At 43.2% G+C, this 23,074-nt stretch overlaps 1 protein-coding gene across 16 annotated transcripts in view; it reads left to right on the top strand.

The window, feature by feature from the left end:
* TACC2 (transforming acidic coiled-coil containing protein 2) overlaps window positions 1–23,074 on the top strand; it is a 131,352-nt gene that overhangs the window by 62,202 nt on the left and 46,076 nt on the right. The window lies entirely within an intron of this gene.

Raw genomic sequence — 23,074 nt, 5'->3', positions numbered from 1 at the left:
CCCCAAACTGAGCCATAGACTTGTGGAATGATTTGGGTTGGAAGGAAAGATCATGTCGTTCCAACCATCCCATCTCAAATATAGTTGAGACATGTGCTTGGATATTCCTGTCAGAGCTTCAGCTGACGCCTGTCTGAGGCTGATTAACCAGTCTGCTCTTGTGGCTCAGCAATCAAGGCCTGCCCTTATTGTGACATCTATTAATGGAAAAGGTCACAGCACAGCTGAGAATATGAAATGGGCACTCCCTGGAGAGCAGTGCTCCCCACCCCACCAATACAGACTGGCAGGTTGTGACAAGTGGGATACAAGACAGGAGACACCACAGGAAACACAGTTATGCCACTAAAGCTCAGTTCAGAAATGTCAAAAGATGCTGCTGCCAGCAGGAGGATACTCTGAATTATGAATTAAAATGTACACAATAGACATGTTCTGCTGTGGAACAGTGCTCAAGTAGCTATTAGCAAATGCTGTTGAAAAAACTGTTGACTATAATATCTAGGAAATGTTGATTAATAATTTCTTCTAAACTTCTGATTATTTCAATCAGAAAAATGGTTTCGTCACTTTTAGTGAATGTGCTGCTGAAGCACAGTTAGGCCAAGTCTTTGTAGTTTTCTTCCATGACACTGCACTGGACCCACATGTTTTAGCCTGTGAGCCACTGATGGAGAACAGAAGTGTTTCATACCAGTATGCAATTTCTGTCAGCTGGAGAGGATTTTCGGAATTGTAGGGTAGATACTGTGGTTATCCTCTAAAAATGGAGAGAAGTGGGCAGGTGAGATTTTAAGTTAGAAAATACTCACCCCAAGATGTTGGCTCTTTCCAGAGAATCATCCAAAATTGTTTGAACTGTATGAATACCCAGAATTTTGCTTTCTGGGAGTGCTGTAGTGTAGTCACAGATGACTGTTGTTTACAAATCCAAATCAGAACCACTAAAACATGAGGATTTTCTTTTCCTTTTCACTAGAATTCAGCTTCAAAGACAGGAGAAATAATTTTAGAGCTCAGCAGGCAAGCAGAGCTGCTGTGCTTACATACTTAGATTGGCTTGTGCCTCTGAAGTTCCTGTTTTGTTTTGATATTGATGTAGTGTGTTCATTAATGTAAGTGTCTGTGTGTACGAAACTCTTGGATGGGGTAAACAGTGGTGTAATTAAGTAGAATCATGGAATGATTTGGATTGGAAAGGACATTAAAGCTCATCCAGTTCTACCCCTGCCATGGGGTAGAAATTCCACTATCCCAGGTTGCTCCAAGCCCTGTCCAACCTGGCCTTGGACACTTCCAGGGATGGGGAGTCCACAACCTCTTCAGGCAACGTGTTCTATCAGTACAACTTAACTTAATGTAGAATCAAAATCCAGCCTAGGATTCCAGCAGCCCAAATGGGCACTCCCAGCATCCTCATTGTTCCTTGAGAATAGTGATCCTGTCACCCACAGCTTCTTTCTCCAAAGCTGAACTCGTGTGTTTGTATCTTAATGCAAATTAAGATGCACACAGAGGTGGGAGTTAGAGTTGTCTGTGGGACAAAAGATCATTCTTGCATCCTCTTGAAAAGCAAATATGTTACTGTCCAAACTGCTGTCTGCTGCTGTAATCAGCCCTTATGTAAGTACTTCTGAGACTACCTTGCATTTTTATGTGATTCCTGTGTATCAAGTCAAATCAGCCATGGAAGATAATAGCCTGCAAATTGGGTTGTGTTTCACTTTGTCACATTTATGGCAAGTGCCTGCCAAGGTGCTGAACTTGTGCAACTGCTGGGCCCCACTGCATGATTTTCTGCACAATGGATCCTTGAGGCGTTTCAGTCTCCTCTGTGATTATGATGGTCACATTATGAACTCTGTCAAGACACTTCATAATTTGAGAGAAGTGCTGAAATATTGCTAGAGAGTGGCTGATTCTTTATGGAAGCCCTACGGACAGAGCTGGGAAGTCTCTGAGGAGCTGATCCATCCCTTTGTCCTGCGAGGAAGAGATGGGTATGATTTGTTCTGGAGAACAAAAACCAGGTGCTGATTTTGAGCATGTCCCTACTTGGAGCCTCATTACCTGCTTTGAAAACTGCACCTGTGATATTCTGTGTGGCTGATGGGAATGGAGAGCTGGGTCCTCCTTGTTGTCAGATACAGGGTCAGTTTTCTTTCAACAGCTGAAGCAGGCTGGAGTCAGATCATTTTGAGAGACTTTGGATACACAGAGAATGTCTGTTGATCTCTGAATCTCTGAAATTAAATACACATTTCTGTCTTACCTAATTTTCCTGAAATGAGCCTGGAACCAAATGGAAGCACAGCAGCAAATCTCTCTGAAAGCAGAAAGTCACAACAGCGTTTACACAAAGCTCTGCTTTCTGTGTTGTTGGTTTCCAAAATGTTTCATAATGCTTCCCTGGGAGGAAACAAAGCTGAATAAGTGGTGTAGGCAGAAAAACAGGATAAGCAGTATGACTTCTGGGTTTTATTTGCTTGATTGTATGTTGAAAACAAGTTTTCTCCTTTTGCCCACCTTCAGAGAGGCTTGGTGTAAAACTAAGGAAATAAAAATTGATGTATTGCCTTCATTTTTGACCAACACTGATAATCCTAGACTGAGTTGCTTTTAATGATGTCTTCAAAACCAAGAAGGGATTAAATGGGATTCAGAAACTCACGGGTTTTTTCCCTTGAGTGAATTTAACCCTTTGGAAAGGAATGTGTTACAACCTTTTAAGTTTACAAGTGCTCTGAGCAAGGAAGAGATGAGAAGTACAAGTGAGGGATACAAACGCCTCTTTCTTTCCAAAATGTGGGAGTTTGCAGGATTTTTTGGGTTTGGGCATTTTTTTGGTGGGGAAGGAGGGTGTAGTTTTGTATGTTTGTCATGTGAACTGGATGGTAGTAGTGTGTGTCTGGACTGTGGTGCACAAGTGAAGTGATGCTTTTTTTAGGATAGCAACAGAATGAAGGCACTGAAACGAAGTTGTTTAGATCTTGTAAACTAACCCCAAGGATTGTTGAGGCTTTGTGGCTGATACCATGAAAATCATTTACCATCTCCTGAAAAACAGCATAAAAAATAAGATATCTTCCACATAACCAGCCAGCCTGTAAAAAATGGACAGGAGTGAACCACAGTGCCGCTCTTCATCCATTTCCACCGTTCCAGGTTTTAAAGGGGGTTGTTTCCTGAGTGGTGTGTTCAGCCCTAGGCAGGAGGATGCTTTGTGTAGATGTCTTCAATTTATTACCAAGTAACAGCATCAAAGTCTGGGATGTCTGCTGTGTTCCAAGCCCCAAATGTTGTGGATTAAGTGCATTTTCTTGTAGCTGGGTGTGGGACTGGTGTGGTGGGGTTATCTGGGTGAGCCCATGATTTGGGGGGACAGTCCTGAGTGTTTGATGGGCAGGGTGCCCAGAGACCCCCTTGGTGTGTGCTGGCAGAAACAGCTTCCATCAGCCAGCAGCAATTCAACAAATAGCTGCCAGTAGCTTCATTTTTAGAAGGCAGAGCATTAATGGGTGCTTGACACAAGTGGGAAATGTCACCTGTTTTCTAACCATATGGTGGCTGGGAATTTGGGCTCTCTGGGGTGTTCTGCCTGCAGGTTTGCTCAAAGAGAGCAATTATTTGTGTGTCTTGTGAAGCTGCTCTCAGTCTGAGGCAGTGGACAAAAGGGTGATGAAGGCCCTCTGTTCGCCTGTTATTCCTGTGTATTTTACAGGTTCCCTCAGGCGATTTATGGTAATTTCCTTGCTGCTAGAACAGGTTTAGCAGCATGAAAATGAGTATGTTGTTACACTAATTAAACCATCCAGGAGGAGCTTTAGAACAGCATTGATCATTCTGCATCCTACAAAAGCATGGAAGTACAGATTAAGAGATTACACACCTGGTTTGGGATGCTGTTCCATGGCACTGTGACACATGGTGACAGCTCCTGACACTGCCAGGAGGGTGGAGGACTTGTAGGGGATCACCTCTTGTCCTAGAGCAGGTAATACATGGGCTAAAACTGTTGCGTCAGGTGTATTTTGTATTTCTAAATAATCGCTGTTATGCTAGAATATAGCCTGTACTTTTGGGGCACCCTACCCCTAATGCTAAATCTTCTAAAAACAAAAGCTTAAAGAAACCATTGAAACATACTAGGCATACTTCAGACCAATTTTGTGTTAACTCTCATGAAATCAAATTGAAGCTGTAAGCTGGCTTCTTTAAGGCAGTCACTTGACCACCCATCCTTAGCAGCCACAGCAAAGCATTGCACCAGGGGGGAGTACTGTTCTTGTCTGGTTTCTTCATCCTGCATTTTCATAATCTAATTCTTTACTTAGGCCCTGAGGCCAAGAGGCCTTTGGATTCTGCTTGCTGAAATCTCCTGCAACAAGGTGCCCCCGGGAGAGCTTTATCAGCAGTGATCTTGTCAGCTGAGGGCAGGTGCATGAAAGCCCTTAAAAATGTCAGTCCCCTCCTGGCATTAGGCAGCTCCTTTCCTAACAAGCCTGGCTCCAGCTGCCCTAGGGATCTTACACCTCAGGATGTTTAGAGGCTTAGAAAGAAGCATGGAAACAAGATGAGCTCCTGTCGTCTGTGATGATGTTTCTGCAATTCTGGTGTTCGGAAATGTCAGCAGAACCTGGGCATTTGGCTTGTGGACATGGTCTGCAGAGGCATATTCAGCAGCAGAACAAACTCCCTCCTTTGGTGTGGTGATGCTTGTGGTCCCAGGCCAGAAATGTGGTAAATAGGAGTTTAAAGTTTTGTTTGTGATCCAAGGAATTCAGGCTTGGCTCTTACAGTAGTAGTGTGATAGAGCCCAGAATCTGAAACTGAAGCATCTGTGCCTTGGCAGGAGGGGAAAGCAAAGGAGCAAATGAGAGGCCAGAGGCTGCACGAAGTGAGGTGTGAGCTCTGCACAGGGGTTTGGCCACCCTGACCCTTAACTCCTGTCTCCTCTGTAGGTCTGTGTGGGGCAGAGCCCTCGCTCCTGTGGGGGATCCTGCACAGCCAGGGCAAGGAAGGAGGGAAGCACCCAAACTCGGGGGTGTGCTCAGCTCTGGGAAACCTAATCTCCCTCTTTGTGTGGCTCCTCAATTTCATAGAAGGCTTTTGAACGTGGAATCTTGTGGGGTGTTCAGTTCTCACGTTGCTGATCGTAATTCACTGCCAGCCTCTGAAAGCCCAGAGCCCCCCCAGCATCCCGAGCAGCACCGTGCAGGGCCCCTTTTGTTATCTTTCCTCTGGGTTTCCCATGCTGGAAATTTCAATAACTAAGCAGGCATCTTGGTTATTCATAACTCTTTATGCCATTAATCTCACTTGCAATTTAGATTAAGCAGTGACCTTAACAACCAAACAGTGATCAGTGGGGAGGGGGCACAATTATTTATGTTTTTTCTTATTTTTATTTTTACTTTTATTTGATGTTTGTTTCTTGTCAGCTGCAGTGTCCATCCTGGCTGCGTCATCACTGGTCACTTCTATTTTCTTGGCATTAGCAGATGGGAATTCTGTCAGTGTGCTCAGGCTTAAAACTCTGAGACATTGTGTGTTTTCATGAAGAGTGTATCAATGCAAATAAAGCACTCACACTGTGTTAATCTAGGTAAGTGGTGGAGCACACAATGTGTCTATCAAAGTATTTGATCTGTAAGAGCTAGTTAAATCTGTGAAGCCTTACACCTAGGATCTCCTTGTGTTATTTGGTGGTGTATAATTTTGTGCCATGGTGACACAGATAGGGTTGTGTTGTGCCAAGTGATGTGCAGACGCAATTGAACAAATTGCTTCTGTTTTCCTTGAAAACTATATTGAAAAATATCCCACTGCTTTAACACTCTGTAATTATTTTACTGCTCAGATTTCATTTATGCTCTCCATTTGTGAATCAGTGCCCCACTCTTAGACCATTAAAAGATAAATGCTGAGAAAAAACTAACCCAAAACCTACAGCTAACAAAAACCCACTAAACCTATGGTTTCAATCGGAGGGTCTGTCGCTCTCCATGTAGGGCTGTGTTTCTCATTTAGCTGTACTGGAATGGAATTAAGTTAAGGACAGCTGGATTTTAGAAGGATGGCAATGAATGTGTCTTGAAATGGCTAATTATAGACTATAATAATATCTTAATTATACTGTGGCTATAAACTGCAGTACATGTCTATTTATTAGGTACTACTAAAGCATAGATGTTACCATTTGTGTTAACCTCTCATTGGTTTTTGCCAGTAAACCGAAATGGGATAAATTTGTTGCGCATTTCAGCTAACTTTTCATACTTGTTCTTTTATCTGTAGCACAAAGGTGCTCATAAAATTAAGGGAGAGAAAGAAATTTGCTTTTCTTTCCCTGTTCTTGCTACCTGATAGCAGCAAGAGGTCCCAGCTTGGCCCTCCAGGAGGTAGTTTACTTAGGTTTCCTCCTTGGGTTATCATCTTATAAAATAATAAGGGTTTTTAATTTTAAATTATGGTCTGCTCACATACAATACTGCGGTGTCCTGGTTTTGGCTGGAATAGAGTTAATTTTCTTCTATTCCCTGAAGCAAAAAAAATGGAATCACATCTCTGGAGAGAAAGATTGAAAAGGGGTTTGGTTGGGTTTCTGTGCTTAGCTGTGACTTTCTGAAGGAGGCAATGGCAGCACCAGTGTTAAGTGTTGTCCTTGTCCCACAGCAGTACAGGTGGTGAGCTGGGTCATGGAGTGACCTGGCTGGGAAAAAACAACCCATGATGGATGTGGTCTCACAAAGATTCCTTGTGGCACATCTCTGGGCATGACATAGGATTGGAGTCAGCAAGAAAACGTGAAGAAAACCAAAGGAAGGGTAGCAAATGCCTTGCAGCAGCTTCAGCTCCTTGAGGAGGAATTTTAAGTGACTCTCCTTTAGGGAAGTGGAAATTATAAGATACATCCTCTATTGCTCTCTTTAGAGAGGGAGATGAGACTAAGGAGCAAAAGTCGGGCTACAGGTGCAAGAAAGTCTGGTTTGCAGACTAAAAACGAAGCAAAAAGAAACAAAGGTGTCCCAGGACTGACAAAATGCATGGTGAGCAAAGGAGCACAGAAATATCCTGGTTTGCAGACTAAAAACGAAGCAAAAAGAAAAAAGGTGTCCCAGGACTCACAAAATGCACGGTGAGCAAAGGAGCACAGAAATATGCACAACATGTCTAGACCTATGTATTTTTGTGCAGCCTACAGTGAAGAATGCTTGAATTCTTTAAAAGCCTGTCAGCTGCCTACTGTATAACGCTTAGAAAGATGAACTCTGAACCTGAGTGCCCACATGGCTGAAAACAGCCTGCTTGACCTTCCCTGGAACACAAAGATGACGCTGGTCCCAGGAGACCTGGATTTTGGGAAGGACTTGGCAGACACAGTCAGATCAGCAGAGGCCAAGGAGGGCTGGTGCTCCTGCAGGGCTTTTAGAGCACGGGAGTCTCCAGCCTTGGGTGTCCTAAAAGGGCTGTCACCACTGCACTTCAAAAGATGTCAGTGCTTTTATGTGCTAATGTGCTCACTAAGGCAGCCAGCCTCCCCAGGCACTGGTTTGCTTTGCCACTCTGTCCATCCAGAGTCAGTTTTTTCGAGCAGTTCGGTCCTTTTAGTCCTTTAGGAAAGATGTTGCTGTTCCTTAGCAGTCTGATATTATGGATAGCCTTGCCATAAACCCTTCGAAAACACCAGGCAGCCTACAAATAAGGGAGGCTTTGGGGTAAAAACTTCTTTCCAGGCTGCATTCAAGGCTTTGGGGTCCAAGGGCAGTATCATTTAAAAAAAAAAAATTATTTATATATAGATATATATATAGATATATAGATATAGATATAAAGTTTTTGAGGGGGAGAATTATGTTTAAGCAATAATCTGTTTTTAAAAACATTTCCCCATCTTTGGTTTTTTTGTAGGCAGTACACTGTTCCTTAGAGCTGTGGTGGCAGTGTTCAGATACCAGAGAAATCCCTTTTTGCTTGGGATGTTTGGTTTTGCTCTGTCTTTGCATTTTCTTTTGTATGGTGTTCGTTTCTGCACAACACCTCGGTAATGCATTGCAGCTAGGAGGTACAGCTTAATATTCAGCACTCCTTCCCAAGGGGATTGATGTGTGAGGGAGGCTTTTGTTTCAGCAGGCTCTTTGATGTTCCTGTGTGCATGTATGTGTGGTCATGTTTATAACTTGTGTAAATGCCTGGCACGATGGACACTGAAGCCAAGAGCAAAGAAACAGAACATAAATTTCAGTATCTCAAACCTTATCACAGTCCTGCTCAGCATTGCTTTTTGATGGAAGCCAAAAAATTTCAAATTGGGTGCAAGTGACCCAAGTCTGAATTTATATGTAAACATGAAATGGAATAAGACCAAATATTTAGGAGTCTGTACAGTGTTTTAAACAACTAATCAGTGGACATCCAGTTTCAATAAAACATTAGTTTAGCAGAGGCCAAAATATACCTCTTACTTAAATGGGTGAAAGAGGCAGAAAGAGAAGATGATTAATTTTAAAGGTTGATACTGAATACTTAAATAGTCTTTTCAGCAGTGGGATCACAATAAGTTGTTACATGTCTTTTAATCCCTAGGCTGAAGTGCCTGGGGCATCCTTAAATCCTTTGAAGCTACAGTGGGATTTTTTTTTTTTTTCCTTTTTGAGCTACATCTGTGTGTTTTTCAGGTTCCAGAAAATGTACTCAGAGTGTCAACACAATTCTTGTGTTTTTAAAAGCCCGCACTAAATTTAGTACTAAGTTGATGCTTCTTGGCAGGCCTAAAGGGTGAACTGGGGCCAGGCAGGAGAGGGAGAGCTCCCCTCTCATCTGAGGTATTTCTTACCAGTCAGGATGGGCTGCAGCTTTGTAGTGTAACAGATTTTATGGCCAAATCAGAAGTAAATCTACAGTTTGGCTTCTTGCACGGGCTGGCCAGAGACATCAGTCTAGTATTTGTTATTGCATCCCGTAGGCAACAAACTCTCTCCAGTCCAAGGCTCAGTTACAGCACACCTTTTTTTGAAAGACCGTGGCCATCAGGAGTTCATGTTGCTGTAGCTGAGCTGCTTGGATGGTTATTTTTCAAAGGGAAGAGTGAAATCCTGTCCCCTTTATGAGCAGGAGCAGCTTAGACGCAGCGAGCCGTCCTCTGATGAAATCTCTGAGGTGTGCCATGAGCTGTGCACAGGAACTGGGGTGAGAGCGAGGGGAGAAGGAGGCAATGCCTTGCCTGTGATGCCCCTCACCATAACCCAGAGTCCCCTGTAACCCAGACAGAACGTGCCAAGTGGCCAGGGCCACGGCTGGGCTCCAAAGGCTGATGCCCTTCATCCTGCAGGTTGCCAAGACCTGCGTTTCTAGTGCAATTTGAATGTTTGTTGTGTAGAAACATTGGAGAATGGGGAAAAAAAAACTCTCTCCACTGTACAGCTCCTGAAAGGACCATGCTGCCTGCCTCAGAATAGGATTCAATCCAAGCCTTCTTTTATTGGGCCTTTGTTTATTTAATAAATGTGCACGTGAAACTTGAAGGACTTGACACAGGCATTTTAAGTGTATTCTTTGCACTTGTTAGGAGTGTCCCTGTTTTCCTCACTGTCAGGACAGTGTCCCTGTTTTCCTCGCTGTCAGGACAAACAGTGCCTGTGTTCTCCCTCTTGGCTTCCAGGTACCTGGTAGGGCTTTACTTAATATGGGGTTTGCCTTTCTAAGGGTTTTTCTTTTCTCTGAGACTTCCTTTTCTCTGTAACAAATGAAATCCAGCAGGGAGCTGTTATGATGTTCAAAGACCAGTCCTCTGTAGCTCAGCAGAGTTACCACACACTAAAGTGAAGCTGAGCTGTAACCTCAGCCTAACAGGGACTCTGGATACAGACATGTAATTTTACTCTGTTGGCTGGTATACCATTGATTTCCCATATTGGATGGAAATCCTGGAGTTAATAACCATTTCAAATCTACTGCCAAAGAGCATATAGGAGTGTTAAATACACTTTCTTCACTTTCTCTGTGTTCTTTACTTGTGAATGGCAAATACAGAGGGTGCAGTGAGCTGCCACCACCTTGGCTAAAGAAGATCAGAGCTGGGCACTGCTGCAGAGTTTGGGGGTCAGTTGTGGCTCAGGCGCCCAACCCTGCTCCAGAAATTCTGGAGCTCAGTCCCTGAGTGAGGCGGTGCTGCTGCTTCTCTGGTGGAGTTGGGATGAATCTTGAGCAATGAGATGCTAGAAATGAGGGTTTGGCTTTTATCAGAATCAAAACAGCCCCAAAATTACATCTTGCTTGGAAGTTTGTGGCTGAACAAAGTGCTGGCTCACAGGCTTTCCCCCATAGTTTAAAAAAAGTAGAGAAAGATGTCATTTATTTTGATAGTATTCATAAAACAGAATTTAATTTTAGCAGCCCTTGGAAATGAAAAGTTCTTCATCTTCTGTAAACATCCTTGTTTCCTCTTACCTCAAGAACAGTTTGTTGTGGATGCACCTGGAGACAGAACCTTGCGTGTGTAGTCAGCAGTCATTCTGTAAAGCAAGCAAACCCAACTGGATTTCTATTTATGCAAGCAGAGAAAAAAAAATCCCGAAACTACTGGAAGTGTGAGCCTAATGAGGCCTGCACTGGAATATAAAAGCTGTGCTGTGATAGGTGCTTGAAGTCAGTACATTTTAATATTTTCGTTAAATTTATCTGGTTCTTTTGATCTCTCTGCTCTGTGATGTATCCAGAATTGTTACATAGGTTCAAGCCATTTGTATCCCTAGAGTTTAATTCCTGGTAGAGGCAGCAGTGCAACTGAAGGGGGTTTTTTGTTTTTTGTTTTTTTTGCTCTTTTAATGATGTGAAACTCGGCTTGTGTGTGAATCATCTGTTGTTTGCCAAAGACAGGGATGTGGAGAGCAATGGTGCCCATCCTTTTCAGCATCTTAGAGTTCCCAATGCCCTGCTACCTCCACAGTGGCAAAAGGATAAGCTGATTTGTAGGGTAACGAATGCTGTAGTTTGTGGGTTTAAAGATCCTCCCCGTCTATATTAAGCATCCCCAGCTCGCTGTCCAGCAAGGGGGTCTGTGCAGGCAGGAGCAGAATGGTTAAAGTGCCCCAGCGCTGGATGGAGCTGCTGGTCGTCTCCCACATTGGCTTGTTTACCTTGGCTGCTCATGATATTCTCCCTACGTTCCTCACGGAAGATTCCATTTGTTTTTTTGCAAGAGGGGATGAGCTCGTTCGTGAAAATGAAAAGAAAGCAGCCGTTCTGCGTATTAATCCTGTGCGCCAGCGTCCCGATGCGCACAGCTTGGCAGTTCTGAGGGGGAAATGTATGCGCGGCACCCAGTGCACACGTGCATTTGCATTTCAAATCGGCTGAGTCAACACAATATAATGGTCCTGCCTGTAGGTCCTTAGAGAGCCACAGTAGCTGACAATGTGTGCTTAAAGGGAGGGTCTGCTTTTCTTCGTCGTCTTTTTTTTTTTTTTTAATTTTTTTTTTTTTTTAAAGCCAGTTTCCATAGCCAATAGTCCCGCGTTCCAGGCGCCTGCACCGGAGCTGTTTGGACCACTGATGTTTAGCAGATGATTACCCTGTCACAGTGGCCGGGATTTTGTTTTATTTTATAAATACCGTTCATCTGGACAGAAAAAAAAAAAACAAAACAAAAACCCACAAAACCAAACAACAACCCACCACCAAAACTGGCAACAGTTCAGAGAAGAGAAGCTGCCGAAGTGTTCCTGCTTGTGCTGCCACTGATGCGAGCAGCTGTTTCCATCTGCACTGCAGCACTGCAGCCTCCACAGAGCCAGAGCTGCCGGGGCTCCTCGCCGGTGGGATTCCGGAGGAAGCCGGCCCTGCTCTCGCCTAGCTCCGAGCCCAGGGCACGCTGAGGATGGGAGGCTCGCAGTCCCTGCAGCAGGCACAGACAGGTGGCCTGGTCCGGGAGCCGTCTGAGGCCATGTAAGTGCGGATCCCTTCGCTGTCCCCGTCCCCCTGCGCTGCCCTGAGCCTGAGCGCTGCGGTCGGGGCTGGCTGGGGGGCCCGAGGCCTTTGTTCAGCGCTCGCTGCGGGCGCTGCGGGGGCAGAGTTGGGGTCTGGCTGGGTGTGGGTGAGGTCTTCTGCCGCTGCCCAGTGCCAGGGCACCTCGGTCGGTGTGTGTGCAGCAGTGCCTGGGAGCCATATGTTTTGTCTTTTCGTGTTTCGGGTGCATGATCAATCAAACACAATGACCATTCCCAGCGAACAAAAACCCAGCCCCTTCCCCCTTCCCAAACCCACCACCTCTGCGTTTTTGATTTAAAATGCACAGCGTGGAGCTCCGTTTCGCTGTGCTTTTTTCGGTGCTTCTTTTTGCTTTTCTCTGCACAGATACTGTTTCTCAGGTCACCATCACCCTTGTCAGCATCCATCCCTGTCATGGTATTATATCCTGTGATGAAGCATAAGCAAGGTGTCCTTAGATCTCTCCTCACCGAAGGCCAACTCGGAAAGATGTGCTGGGGGAGGGAAGAAAAAGCAGACAATTTGTGCTTGTTCAGAGCGACTTAGCACTTTTTTTGGTGGTTAAATCATATATGAAAGTACATGGATGTGTATGTGCGTGCAGAAATAGCAGCATCATTTCCCATTTGTAAATAGGATTTTGTAGTTTATTGGTAGAGGATTTATCAGTTTACTTAGCCAACAGTCTTTTCTCCTTAACCCTCCGCCCCAGACTGCTAAGCTGGAATGCTAGACCATGGACCTTACCTCTGAATGGATTGTAGAAGGATTGCCTTGTCTCCTTTTGTCATTACAGTTATATAAATCACATTTATCTTAACATGTCTGACTACTGCATTCATTACTGAATATGTATCTTACTACGTTTTGGTATTTATGCACTAGGGCTGGTCTACAAATTAACCTCCTATAGGTGTCTACATTTTTTTTTTTTTTTAATGTAAAGTGTGCTTGTTAAGGTAGCTCTGATTATGGTTGAGGCATCATTTGTGCGTTTGAGATAAGTGCTTCAGAGCCATTGGGGAATGATAGAGCAGTAACTGATAGTTTTGCCTCTGTAATAGGCCTTACAAGTAGGTGTATGCTCCCTATTGTCATTTTCCAGTATATCAGCTGATAGCTTTGCTTGAGAGTGTCTTCTTGTATTTGTAAGATACAGGCCTAACAGCATTTCTGCATCCTTTGTTCTTTTGATGTGTAGCTTCAGCAATTAATTTTTTTTTCTCTATAGTTCCATCTGACATTCCTATAGAAAGCATCTATTTTAATAATATGGTGGAATAAATGGATGCTTCATTGTCTTTAAAGCACTACAAGTTGCATTTTCATCTTCACAAACTGGTGTTGATTTTTAACAGTGATCCAAGGACCAGGCAATAAAATACATGTTGCTAAAACAATGTTCAGGGTTTTTAATCTACAATTTTCACAACCTTTTAAGAATCCATTCTGTTGGATGAACGTATTGGTCAAGGTGTATGTGTATATATTTATACATTTTGGGGGCACTTGAGTAAATTATATTGTCATCTCTCTCAGTGACTCCTTTTATATATAAACATACTCGTCTTTTGCATTAAGTCATTCCTGTAGGGTTTCAAGATGATCTTTTAAGGCCTGACAAAATCAACAGATACAGTTTTAGCATAGGCATCATTCAGTAACTGTCGATGTCCTTGGGAAGAGTTTGTGGAAGGTATTCCTAATCTTGTATTAAATAAATCACCAAGAGATTGTGGTGCTTTCTTCAACTAAATACTCTTTAAAATGAGATAAGAATGGAGGTATCTCTTTATCCTTGAGAAAACACAGGCTTGTTTTATGAAACAAGAACATCCTCATAGGATGTCATGGTCATCAGTTCTGGTCTGAGGTTCTGACTTTATACCCTTATCACTGTATCTTTTACCAGTGCTTTTTAATGAGGTTGCATTTGACTTGCTTTGCACACGTAAGCAAATTCCTTAATGGCAGAGATGGCTCAGAGGCAGAAACATCTGGCCATGTCCCAGGCACGTTGGGCAGCTGCCCACGCAGTTACGGCATCCCTGAAGTCATCATTTCTGCCATCAGCAGAGGCTGATTGCCCTAAGGAGAGCTGCTCCACAGAGGGAGAGCAGGGTTGGATTTGGCTGCCCTGAGTTCATTAGAGTAGGGGGGTGTCAATCAGGAATCATTACTGGAGCAGAGTAGTGTCAGAAAAAGCACAGAGGCAAACAAATTCCTTAAATAGCTGCTGCTTTCCAAGTTCCTCCAAAGTATCCTATGATGGATTACTCATTAACGCTAGGGAAAGTTGTGGAAATAACTTGGTGTTAGAATCCATGCTGAAAAGGGGTCTAGGTTAAGATTTTAGAGTCTATCTATGATTAAATATGCCCTTTTTGCATGTGTATGCCAAATTCCTAATTTTAATGTAAATTTGTTCCAGCCAGGATAAAAGTATTTGTAATACACCCACTATTGGTACTGACAGCCCCGGGTATTCTGTTGCTCATAGTGGATTGTTAGCACTTAGTGGCAGCAGACAATTGCCCTTGTATTTGAAGAAGAAAGAAAAGTCAATTTGGAATGATAAAAAAGGGAAAGCCCAAGGGAAGCCCCTGACAATAAAAGTTAACTGCAGATGAAAGTGGGGTGGTTCAGACCTCGCTGTTGACGTTATGAGTGCTGTCATGTGCTTTGCAAATCGCAGCAGGCACCCTGGTGGTCACAGATTGAGCTCAATCGGGGGCACGTTTCCATCAGATAATAGGAGTGGGCTCTGCTGAAATAAAATCCAGTGACAGTGAGATGATGTTCAGTGTGCACGGATTTATTGCACACACACATCTGGCGGCGGTGACCTTGCGTGCGCTGTCTGAGATGCCAGTGCTGCCTTGCTGAGGGTGTGAGCAGAAATCACCTTGCCACGTGCTGCCACCTTCATCTTTAGTGCTTTTATTTGTAATAGCAATATATTTCTGACTCTTGGTAATGTTTTTTAAGTATTAGCAAACTGGAAACGTTGCTAGGGTTTTAAAAGTTGGGAGCTCTTAGGCAGTCGTCATCTCTGAATCATGTTTTTTCTCCAGTGGAAAGGGTTCCTTTCTCCTGAGCACAAACCACACCTTGCTTTTGCGGGGCATTATGGTTGCTATCCTTGCAGCAACTGGGCAGGATTTACATTCAGAGCCCATTTCTTGATCAGCCAAAGGGCTGCTGATGTGTTATTTCCTCCCATCAGGAGCTCTACGTGCTGCGTCTCTAATATTTGCATCCCTTGCCAATCGAAGAGGAAAATGACTGAAGCCTGAGCCAGCTCCCACTGAAGTTGATAGTGAAATGCCCACTGACTTCAGTGGGAGCTGGAGCAGGCTCCAAGAAAGAAATTGAATGTCACTGATCATTGGTAGTGGGCCAAGATGTTGGTGTCCCGGTGGGTTGTTTTTCAGTGTTTCTTCTGCTGCATGATCTTTTCTTTTGTTTGTTGGTTACTGGAGAGACTCAGAAAAATTTCAACTGGATAATCTTAGCCTTCTGCACAGGAGATGTGAGCAGTTTTCTGTGTGTAAGGGTGTATATACACATGTATTTATAAAAGTTATCTCTCCACCTGTGTAAAAACACAGCCCTTGCTTGCCACCACATTTTTTATTCTTCTGTCTTTTAAACCTGGAAGAATCCATTGTGTGGCTCTTAAAAGTTTGAAAGAAATTAGTCTGGTGAAATACTTGCACAATTTAATATCCTCAGACACAGGAAAATTATCCAAATAAATACATATACATGGAAGAGTGGGATATGTATAATTAGAAAATACTGAAAGAATTTGCGTCTTGGGAGGAGGAGAAGCTGCTATTACTGAATTGATATTTAGTCTGAGTTAATCCTTTGACAGATAATTCTGCCTACTGTCGGCTTATTATGTAGAGACATAAATTTGTTTTCTTCTTCCTCTTACTGACAGCCTTCAGTGAGCATCCCCAGCAGTAATTAGAGGATGCTCAGGATGCTCTATCTGCTAGCTTTGTCTGCTAAACAGGGTGAGTTGCTGGAAGCCACGGGGATGTTTTACTTGAGATGTACCAGAAGTAACAAGGAGATTCTTCTGTCAAGCTTCCCTGTCTTTTATTCCAGCCTCCCTTATTTGAGCCCAAAGGATCTCATCTCTGAAGTCAATGACAGCACTCCCTTTGATATGAGAGGTGGTTACATCAACCACTTCTTCTGTTGCTGGAAGTAGGCAAGTCACATTTAGACTTGAAAACAAAATGAAAAGACCCCAGCCTCCTTCACCCCTCTATTAACAAGGCACAGCACACGTCTGGCAAACCCATGTGTGCTCTAAAGCTCTCCATACGGAGTGGGGTGCCCTATGCCATGTGTAATGGAGCTGCTGTCATCTATTATGTATTATGACACGCAGGCAAATTGGAAAATACAAACTGATGGGAGGTGGTAAAAACATGAATGAAAAGGCATTTCGTGCACATGCATTGTGGCTGTCATTTACCAGCAGAGCTGTTTCCCTGGCTGCGTTTGCTTTTTTGCTTTTTGCTTTCCTTGACCCAGCAGTCAGAGGAACTGATTGTTAGATTTAAATCAAAGATGCTCTTCAGCTCTCTGTGTTTCAAGAGGTAGTAGTCTGGGTGCTTTTAATGTTTCCCTAACATGATTATAGCACCCAGAAAAGCAGTTCTCTCTGTTACAAGCACATTTCCTTTGTTTTAAGACCATACACCTATAGTTTTTATATTTGCTTATGTTCTGGATGTAATTTCCTTATCCATCTCTGATGCTTTGTAAGGATTTAGCCATGTACCAAGCTTCTTATGTAGTCCAGGTAAACAGGCTTTTCAATGGCAAGAGGCAGAGTTGTAATTACAGCTAGAAATCCAACGCAGTTTGCATTCTCTTGGAGAAGGTGGGCGGGTTTGCTGTAAGAAGCAAACAAGCAAATATATTTTTTACTATGGAAAAGCTAAGGAGAAAAAAAAGGTGTAATTTCTCTTCAGCTCCTTAAATGCTCTGAAGAAACCATTTGAATTCAGTGGGAGGCTGTGGATACCATGTTTTCTATTCCCATTAGAACCAGCTTAATGGGAAAAAAATTGAATTATTTTACTTTTTCCGCCACAGTCTAAATTTCTTGTAAGGCAGGTTTTGGCCTGAGAGCCTTCATTGATGGTGATACAAGACAAGATAGTGAGATCCCTCCTTGGCTCTGGAAACCAAATTGGAGTTTGCATGTGAACTGAATTTTAGCTGAAGCAACTGTGGCTACATCTGAGACAGACCTCCAGGGAACTGTAGAGCTCTATTTTTTGTTTGTTGCTTCCCTGCAGTATTGTTTGCTACAGCTCCTCTCCCTCTGCTGCGAGGAATGATTCAGGGGATGAATGGATGCTTGGGAAACCTCTTCAGGAGGAAGAACCGGGGCTGTTGGTCCTGTTGGGGCAAATATGTAAGCTTTGAGAAAATCTGTGTCTTTCCATTTTAAGCTTATTTGATTTTGATTAATCGGAATCCTTAGAGTTATGTCCAAATTTACATGATACGGTTTTCCTAAACAAAAGCAGCTTGTTTCTAGGGCTTAATGTAAACCAGGTTGTATCTGACACAGGGTACAGTTACAATCACATAAGCTCCTGCTCCTTTAGAGCTCTGATTTCCTTCAGCAGAAAAACCTGTATTTATTGGTCTTGTTAATAGCAGCCCATTGCTCTCCTTAGAAATGAGTCCAGCATTGTGCCAGGAAAAAGGTTTGGTTGCTAAAGGAGAGGAAAGATGAGCAAGGAATTCGAATCCCTTTGTTTAAGTTCCCAAGTGCAGGACCAAAGCGGGAGCTTGGGAAGGGAAGGTTCAGCACCTTGCTTTTCACCTGGCAGAGCTGTGGGTGCCAGCTGGGTGCCAGCTGCTGAAATGCCACTGGAGAGCAGGGATTTGTGTTTTCCATCACACTGTGGTGCTGAGTCGGCGCTTCCTGAGCCGGGCGTTCCCGCAGCACCAACGGGAAGGGAAGGGATGGTTTCCCTGAGAGCTGGAGCAGCTCCGAGTGTGCCCCTGGGTAGGGTAAAAGAAGTCAATGGGAAACCTTCCCAAGTTGCACTGGGCTGGAGTGGCAGCAGAGGGATCACACCCACCCAAGGCAGGAGATGCAACGAGTAGAGCCCAAGCAGAGATTTTGTTGTTGTTAAGAGATTGAAATGTATTTTTTTTTGTTCTTTGCTCCTATTACTCGCTGGCTGTGTTTCTGTCCATGCAGCTGCTTTACGTGTTGAAGTAGAGGAATAAGGGTTAGAGAGGATCTTGCAAAGCTCTTTAGGGAATCTGTGCAGGGGCCAAAAAGGCAAAATATGGAGCAGGTTGAAGGCAGAGGATCTCTTCTCCCCTCTTTTCTTTTTAGTGAAGGTTCTCCCCACCTCTCTTCTCCACCCCTGTGTAAACCTTGTCTCCTTTCCGAAAGGAAGGGCCATCCATGGGCATTACAGGAGCACAGCCTTCTTTCCACATCTCAGTGTTTCCAGCAATCTCCGTGCTCCCAGGATGAGCCGGTCCGCGGGGATGGCGGGTGTCACACATCCATCCTCGCACCTCACAGCCACTGTTGTGTCCCCAAGTCCTGTTTCTGAGCTGTGTGACAGAGCTGAGATGTGGCTCTGCAAAGCCTTGTTGCATTTAAAAGGTAGTTCCAGTAAACAAAGCAATTCCTAAACTGTGGCTCTGGCTCCCAGTGAATTATTGATTGGTTTCTCATTGATGATGCTGTGTAGCAGGAGCACAGGATGCTTCATGAGGGGACAGTTCACACGATGATGTTTCATGGATTAAAATTTTAGACCCTGGGACTAAAAGAAGAGGAAAGATACCTGCCAGGGGTATTAAATATTTGAGCATCAGCCACTGATTCGAACACCAACCCCTAACCCACTAGGGTGAGCAAAGTGCATCACTGGCAGGGATTATTATGTATTAACTGGTTATATTTATTTTAAGTATTTTCCACCTTTGATATTGGGGTAGCCTGCCTCTTTTACTGTTTCTGAAGAGATTTATGTGGTTGAATATTCAGCAGCCTCTGGTGACTGAGGAACACGTTAGTATATTTGCAGTTGTGATGTCTGAAGATGAGTGCCTTTAATTAAATGGCTTTTTCCTGTTGTACCTCTGAGAATAAAGCATCTGCCTGAGAAGAGCATAGGGATTTAAAAAACAATTTCAATTCTGAGTCCTGTTTCTGTGGTGTAGATATTTTCATTATTCAGGCTGAAGCCAGTAAAAGAGAAAGCAGCCTGGCCAGATAGGATGGGGGATTGTTTTATTATTCATTTATATCAGTGGTGTTGAAAACCATACCCTGCTAGATCTCAGGAAAAGCAATAAAAAGGAAAAATTTAACATGATTTAAAGCAATATGGGGAAGTTCTTGCTAATCAGTTAGAAAAATGATTTAAGTAGATTGAAGTGCTGCTGTAAGTGTGCCATGTTATATCCCGCAGTCTTTTTTCCTTCAGATGTGGTTTCCCACAGCTTGAGACATTTCTCTCTCGTTGCTGTGTGAAAGCAGGAAATGGCTTTCGTTGGGGGAGTGGGAATTTGGCTTCTGCACAAAATGTGCTCAAAATTGCTGAATAAACAAGGAGAAAAAGCAGGAAAAAATAATTCCTTCTTCCCATTTCAGTTATGGTAGGAAGATTGCTTATAGGACAATAGGCTAAAAACCAAAATTAAACATTATTTTTAAGATGATTATGCCCTTTTAGTTCTCCTCTACTGCAGTTCTAATCCTGTTCTCTAAATATAGCCATCCTGTGAGGAAAAACTGGCCTTTTTATAGCAAGTGATTAATGTTTAAGGTATTCTTAAGTTTCTTTTTGCAATCTGTAGAAGACACATTTCCAAACTGATCTGTGTGGCTTGGATAACACACAAGGTATTATTGTCCCTTGCTGAAGTCCCACATAAAGATCCGAAAGGGGAAGCCATAGCATTTTATTTCTGTTATCTCACCTATGTAAAAAAAGAAGATCCAGATTCTTGTCTCTCAGCTCAGACGCTGAGTTATGCCAGGACTCCAGGTTGGAAGCCTGGTTACTGGAAGAGCAGAGAAGTGACTCGGTAGCATTAGATCAGCAGCAGTGTGTGACCATATTCACCCCTTCACACCAAATTTACACTGCTGCCAATCATTGACACTTCAGCTGAGCTGTCTGAGGTGCTCTGGGGCAGCAGAGGATTTTACAGCGTTTGGGCTTGGCGTGAGGGGAGGCACAGAACTGCTCAGGGCAGGGAAATGAGTCTGGCTGCAGGATCATCTTCCTCCTTGTGTCCCGAAATTCAACCTTGTGCCTCTCACGACACAACCGTGTGGGCTGGCAAGTACCACCTTTGTTGTAATCATGGTTATTTTTCTGGGGAGCTGTGTTTTCTTTGGGAATATTTATGCTGAAATAATACTAAAATCCTCCTCTGGAGGGGAGCTCCTGCCCTGCTTTTTCCACACATCCCTGTCCATATGAGCTCTCGTGCAATTGTCGTTCTGGTGGAATGGGATTTATTTGATAAAAGCTTTATTCATAAGTGAGAACTGCAAAGGATGTTTCTCTGCTGCTTCATAGCTCAGGCCATAAAATGAACATGTGATGTTATCCTGCTCTTGGGTTGAGCAGAAAGCCTCTGCTGAGGAAGAAGCTGCAGATGATTTTGTGGAATATTACTTAGAATGCAAAACATAATTTCTGTTTAAACCTCCCCAGCTTTGATTGTTTGTGTTCTTTCACAAAAACCATTTTTTAAAAATGGCCCTCTCTTTCTCTGTCCTACAGCATTGTTTTTAATTAGTGTTTTAATGCATCAGAGAGATAGCAGGATAAAAAACGAAGATACCAAGGAAATTTACCTCATCCCAGTTCATGGATTTCTTCTATAAAATTATTTTAAATTGCTGTGATTAAAGACGCTGGAGTTGTACTTTTCATTGAGCCATCTCCAGTTTTAAAGTAAAAAGAAAAGAGAGATCTGGTGACTCAGCAGTGGTGACTGTTATAAAGTAAGACTAAAATTATTCTCCAGCATTATTGTTTAAAATGAAATGATCCTGTGATGAAATTACAGCTTTGTTTTGGTGGTCAGACTTTGCAAGGCAGAAACTGTGGAATATGGCACCAGTGTTGCAGCGAGTAGCTCAAGGTGTGATTGCCTTTTCTGTACACATATGATACATGTTCTGTATACGTGTCATACATTCCAGCTAGCAGACTGAAGGATTCCCCTGTAAGGTGATGGCACTTTCTCAGTGCAGACTCAGCACTAGAAATCTCTGAATTCCCACTGACTTCTGGTCAGTGGTCTGGGGCATTTTGCGCATCGCTGGAGCAGGCTCTCAGAGCCCACTACCCTCTAGTTTTCCTGTGTCCACCTTGCAGGTACCAAACATAATTTTATTATATTCTTTTATTTATTCTCATCCTGTGTGTGCACATCAGTAGGAATGTTCCTGTGGGACAATGGTGTCACACCTGTGGGAGCAGGATGTGAGTTGAAGGAAGACTTGGTGATCTGTTTCCTTCCCAACATCATCATCTTGTGACCCATTTTGTGGTTGGTCTCCTCACAGTATGGGTTTGTTGTGGATTTATTTAATCCTTGGATGGATGATCTTGTCACTTCGCCCTACAATAGTGTGAGAGAGGTCCATTAATAGTTAATGGTCAGAAATGTGTCCCTAAAGGAACTGTATTGTAAATGGAGTGTGGTGACACGTAAGTGACATGCTGGTACCTCCCCCAGCTCCGGGCTCAATATAAACATCAGATCCAGCACTGGGAACATTCCCCAGGGGGCAGAGGCAGCAGGACAGGTGGCTTTCCATGGTCTCTGAAGTGTCACCCACCCTTCAGCTCCGGCAGGCTGGGCTGAGGTTTCTGAAAAGGTTTTCACAGAATCACAGAGTGGTTGGGGTTGGAAGGGATCTCTGGAGATCATCTGGTCCAACCCCCAGAGAGGGTACAGAATTCCTCTGAGACCCCCTCTAGTTGCAAAAGCATATTTTATTAGAGAAAAGGGAAATACTGTTTTTGATGTTTTTATGCCTCTCACCATGTGTGTTTGTGTTGTTTTTTAAAACCATGCATTTAAGAGATCTGCGAATGCTTGGTTTGATAGGTAGACTAATTCGAATTTGGTAGACACCAAATATGAATACCTAAAATAACCAGATAACTCTACCATTGCATCTCTGTTTACTGTGGGTTTTTAAAATCTGTAGGGATGTTTCATATTCAAAGCATGTAATAGCTAACAATCATAATGTTAAAACAAGCTAATTATTGGGGGATGTCATGTTAGCTGCAAGTCACTGTGAAGGCAAATACTATGCAAAAATCACAGCATAGAAAGTTGGCACATCTTTGATATTATCCTAACCTAGTACTGGGATTAACAAAATGACCTTCTGTTGTAGCTGTAGAATATTCTTGGTCCTCATGAGTATGCCCTGGGGTCAGCTAATGGCTGCTGGCCTAAAGTGGTAACTTGATCTCCAGGAAAGGAATTACCATTTGGGCTCTCCTGATGATTTTGAATTATGATCCAGGGCTGTGTTTGTAAGAGCTTGAAGGAAAAAAAAAAAAGAGAAAAGACTGTATGTGTCTCTGTATTAGATTTGTGTAACTGTACCACAAGCGATACCACAAGATGAATTATGAGAGATTGTCAGTTATTTAATTTTATATAAACAAAATGAGAAGAAGCCCTCAAATGTCATAAGAAGTCATTTTCCCCCTCTGGACTCTGCATACATTTACAGCAAGAAGCTGTTCATGCTGTGAAAAGGTCCCAGCCTGAGTGGATAAGGCAGACTTGAACTGAACTGACCAAGACCACTGAACTCTGTGAACTTCAAAGGTCCCTTCCAGCCCAAACTATTTTATGATTCTGTGTATGTGCAGCAGTTCGGAGGCAGAGTTGAGAGCAGGATTGGTCTTCATCTGGAGAGATGTTTTGCTGAAATATCCTGCCTCAGTATTCTTTTTTTGTTGTTCCTTGCTTGGTTTTGGGGGATTTTTAAGAGCCATATGGGAAAATCAGTTTAACCGTTGAAAAT

The sequence above is a fragment of the Corvus brachyrhynchos genome, unplaced genomic scaffold (genome assembly GCF_000691975.1).
Source record: "Corvus brachyrhynchos isolate BGI_N302 unplaced genomic scaffold, ASM69197v1 scaffold319, whole genome shotgun sequence".
Classification (NCBI taxonomy): domain Eukaryota; kingdom Metazoa; phylum Chordata; class Aves; order Passeriformes; family Corvidae; genus Corvus; species Corvus brachyrhynchos.
Note: the sequence above shows the minus strand (reverse complement) of the source record. Positions and strands in the feature narration are given on the sequence as shown.